Raw genomic sequence first — 4951 nt, forward strand, 5'->3', positions numbered from 1 at the left:
TTTTCTTCTCGCTGCCGCCGCCGCCCTATTTATTCATTTCTAGGATTCGCCGTTGTCGCCGCCGCCGTCGCGTCGTCACTGAAAGACCATGCCGTCGCGTCATCATCGGGAGGGGGACTCCGCCGGCGCTGCTTCTTCTTCTGTGATTGACTGCCTCTGCTTCTCCTTCTGCTTCTGCTTGAACCTTTTTCACTGGCGAAGAAAACGAAGATGCTATTCTCCACCGGAGACGGCGACCTCTTCGAGTCTGACGATCGGAGCTACTTGAGCTCCAGTGTCCTCGTCTTCGCTGGCAGGAGCCTCCTCCTCTTCGCGGTGCTCGGCTTCGGTGTTCGACATGCTGAGATTTAAGAAGATGAACATCCTTTTTTTTAATTCTTTTTAATTTCTGTGGTTGTTGATTTTGGATTTGAAGTGCAATTGATGATTGTTGAACTGTTGTCAAATTTAAATTTGTTAGTGATTTATTTTGTTGAATTTGTTATTGTTCAATTTGCTAGATTTGTTGTTGTTGCTGGTGAAGAAGAGAAAAAGAATTGTTGTTGCTAAATTTACTTGTTGTTGTTGCTGAAGGAGAGAATAAGACTTGGGGTTTTTTGGGTGGGAGAAGGGAAAGGGTGGAAGAAGTGATATCAAGATCCAAGGCCAGTGAGTGTGGCGGAGGAAGGGGTGGAAGAAGTGAGAGACGTTAAGGGGTCAAGAATGGAGTTGCTGGTGGCGGAGGAGTAGAGGAGAGCGAGCGCGAGGGGAGGGCGGAGCTTTTTATTTTTGTTTTTGTTTTTATTTTTATTTTTTTATTAATAGTTAAGGGTAATTTGGTCAAAAAATAAAATTGAGATAAAAAAGGATGATTTTATAACGTTTTGTAACGTTGGAGATGGTTTTAATAACGAAAAAAAGGTCGGGGACGATTTTGATTTTCACCCCAGACCTTAGGGACGATTTCAGTACTTAACCCTATTTTTTTTATTTGTTACTAATATGAATATTGGGACATTTCATGAAGAAACTTGAATCTGGAAAGAAACATGTTTTCAAGTTATCAACCTAGAACGGATTATAAATATATAAATATTTCAATTATGTATGTGCTCATCATCATATATACTTGGGCAGCAAAATGCATTGAATTTTTTTCTCTGTGCTTCTTCTTATTATCAGTTATATTTCTTGCAAACATATATATTAGGATTATATATACAGAAACACTAGTACTATTCAAACGTGTCATTAACATATTAGTTTTCCTGATATCAATAATATATTCATATTAAAAGATTTTTCCTTCTTTTACTTATTATTTCATTGACTGTTGGAAAATATTTATAGTTTTACCAGCAATGCCGAGAAGTGGATTTATGGTTCCAACTGAATTTTTCTTTTCTTTTCTTTTTAGTCCCTCACTGTTGGTACTCCAAGACCTCTGGCATAAAGGATGAGTAATGAGTAGGTGATAAACTCCGATTTTGTGGTTTATCTTGTACTTATTTTGGGGAATTTTATCAACTTTTCTCACATTTATTCAATGAAATAGCATGATTTTGTAATTCTCCCTTGATTTGTGCTTAAATGTGAAAACATGCTTTTTAGGCCCTAAAATTGATGATTTTAATTCACTTTAATTCCATTTGATGCCTTGATATGTTTGTTGAGTAATTTCATGTTCATAAGGCAAGTATCAAATGGAAAAAGTGAGGAGAAAAACATGTAAAGTGGGAGAACTCATGAAGAAATGAAGGAACCGTAAAACTGTCAAGCCCGACCTCCTGGCACTCAAACGATCATAACTTGAGCTACAGAGGTCCAAATGAGATGGTTCCAGTTTCGTTGGAAAGCTAACATCCGGGGCTTCAAAATGATATAAATTTTGCCATATGTTACTTCGCGTTCAGGGGCGCACACGCGCACTTTACACGCGCGCGCCGATGCTGTCCGTGGCCCACTTTTATGAAATCGCCCCTAGCGATTTTGCAGCTCATTTTGGGCCCAATCCAACCCATTTCCGCTGCTATTGAACCCAAGGATTGAAGGGGGAATGAAGGAAGTAGTCATAGTTTAGTTTTTATCATGTTTTAGGGTAGAATTCTAGAGAGAGAAGCTCTCTCTTCTCTCTAGAATTTAGGGTAGTTTAGGTTTAATTTTCTTAAATCCAACTTATAATTCTTGTTTTGATTTAGTTTTTCTTCTTAATTTCTTGTATTATATCTTTGCACTTTTAGTTTTACTTGTTCATTTCCTTCATTTTGTTACTTTTATGCTTATGAACTCTTGTTGGATTTCCATTTTCTTTTAATGCAATTTAATGTTTGATGTTCTTTTTATTGATGAATTGAGTTGTTGATTTACTTTTCTTGCTATTGATAGTTGGTAGATTTTATTATTCTTGCACATTTACTATGCTTTCCATATATGCCTTCCAAGTTTGAACATTCTTTGCTTGGAAAGAGTGATTGGGCAATCTTGAGTCATGAAAAACCCAACTCATGTTGGTGATCTAGAGTTGTTAGCTAATATTGTTTCCATTGACGCTAATCTTTTGCTAATTAAATTAGTAAGTTTATTAGGACTTTTGGATTATTGTTTCCATTGACGCTAATCTTTTGCTAAGTTAATTAGTGAGTTGATTAGGACTTTTGGATTGAGATTAGCTAGTCTTGTTAGACTTTCTCTCATGGAAGATAATATGATACCTTCTTCCAATGTTGGAGATGACGTAATAAGATAAATTCTTGTTATTATTGTGGTATGATTGATTAATCTTGTTTGAATTTCTCCCTATTTGTTGGAGTTGACTAAATAAGATGAATTAATCATTGCATGACTAGGATAGAAGGCCTATGATCTCAATTCTTGCCATGAATGTCTCTCTTTTTTAATTGCTTTCTTTAGTTATTTGCTTGATTTACTTTTCTTGTCATTTATTTTAGTGCCCCTCTTATCAATCAAAAACCCCCTTACCCCTTCATAGCCAATAATTGATCACTTCATTGCAACTCTTCGTGAGACGACCCGGAGTCCAAAATACTCCGGTTATTTCTTATTTGGGGTTTGTTCTTTGTGACAACCGATATTTTTGCATGAAAGGATTCTTGATTGGCTTGGAAACTATACTTCACAACGAGACTTCATTAGATAAATTCTAAACCATAAAAAATTCTCTCATTAAAATGGCGCCGTTGCCGGGGAGTTGCAATGGTGTTATGTTAATGGCTATTGTGAATATGTTTGCCTTTTGCTTATTTGTTAGTTTTTGTTAGCCTTAGGACTAGTTGCTTATTTTTGTTAGCTTTTGTTTTTATTTGTTATCATGAATTCTCACCACTTTGGCTATGAGTTTGGTTCAAATTATGTTGTAGGAAATGGGAACTATAATGAGGATGTGCATCAAGGATGGAACAATCAAAGATGGGAGGAGCCTCAAAGGATTGATCACCCTTCTTGGCAACAACAACCTCCGAATTCTTATGGGTATAACTCTCATCCTAATGCATATCAATCTAATGGATGTGGTGACCCTTATTGTAATTGTCAACAACCACCACCACATGCCTATGAACCACCCCCTCAACCTAATTTTGAACCACCTTACTCACAAGCCCCATACCACCAAACACCCCCATATGACCCTAACCCTTATCCACCATATCAACCACCTTATGAACCATATGAACCACACATGGAACCACCACCATTCCAACACAATTACTCTCAAGAACCACTTCAATATACACCACCTCCATACCCTTACCAAGATGAACCAACTTCCGATTATGAACCTTTTCTCCCAAATAATGAACCTTCTCTCCCACCCACCATCACCTCCCGATGAAGCCCTCACGCATGAATTGAGAGATCTTGAATCTCATATCCTAAGGTGACAAGAGGAGGATGAAAAAAAGTTTAAAGAGTTAGGAGTCAAGATGGCTATCCTAGTGGAAGCCGTTAGCAATATGGCCTCCTCCCAACTAAGCAATCAAGGAACTCCCATTGACGAATGTGGAGAAGCAACCAAGGAGCATAGTGAGGGAGTGATTTTAGAGCTTTAAGGTGAAGAAGAGGAGTTGAAGCAAGAATTGTCACAAGGGGAAGAAGTTGAGACAAATGAGCCGGAAGAAGTGGTTGAAGTCTTTGAAGAGGTTGACCAAGAGATGGATTCAATCATTGAAGAATTCTTATGCACAATTGAATCCTCTCCAATCGGGTTTGACATAGAGGGTAAGGAAGAAGATGCACAACCTCTCATGCGCTTGGTGAGTAATGAAGAAGAAATTGAATTGGAAGCAAGCCACCAAGAGGAAGAGGTTGAAATTGAAGAAGCTTGTAAAGAGGTGGAGGTCGTCAAAGAAGAGCATAAAGGAGTGGAACTTGCAAGATCATTAGGACCACCCCTTCCTAAGCCACCATCTAACATAACATTCAAATGGGTAAAATTCTTATCTCTAATCTTTACTTTCCCACTTGAATATGGTTTGATTGAAAATGATGGTCAACTTAGAGCTCTTTGTGGAGTTAAGAGTAAGAGAGAGATGTGTAGTGGTTGGAAACATCATCCCAAGTTCATGATGGTTGCATGCTCAAAGTTGAATGGCAATGGTTGGTGTAAAACCAAATGGAATGGGTCTAGGAGGTTGTTTGGAAGCTTCCTTGAGAATTCGGATCACTTCTCACCCAATTGGAATTGTGATGATCAACTTGAAGATGGGTGTAGAAACAAGATTTGGGATCCGGGAATAGATGAAGATCAATTTTGGAAGCCCTTAGCTTGTGTGGAACTTCATCAAAGCTTGCTGCCATTAGTTTTGAATTTTGGAGCTTACTTGAAGTCCAAGCATTGGTGGAGGTTTCAAGATGAGTACAAGCACAAGCCACCATAACAAGGGGCTTCCCAAATGTCCAACTTAAGGACTTAAACTAAAAGTGCTAGGTGGGAGACACCCCACCATGGTAAACT

The sequence above is a fragment of the Arachis ipaensis genome, chromosome B07 (assembly GCF_000816755.2).
Source record: "Arachis ipaensis cultivar K30076 chromosome B07, Araip1.1, whole genome shotgun sequence".
NCBI classification, from domain to species: Eukaryota; Viridiplantae; Streptophyta; class Magnoliopsida; order Fabales; family Fabaceae; genus Arachis; species Arachis ipaensis.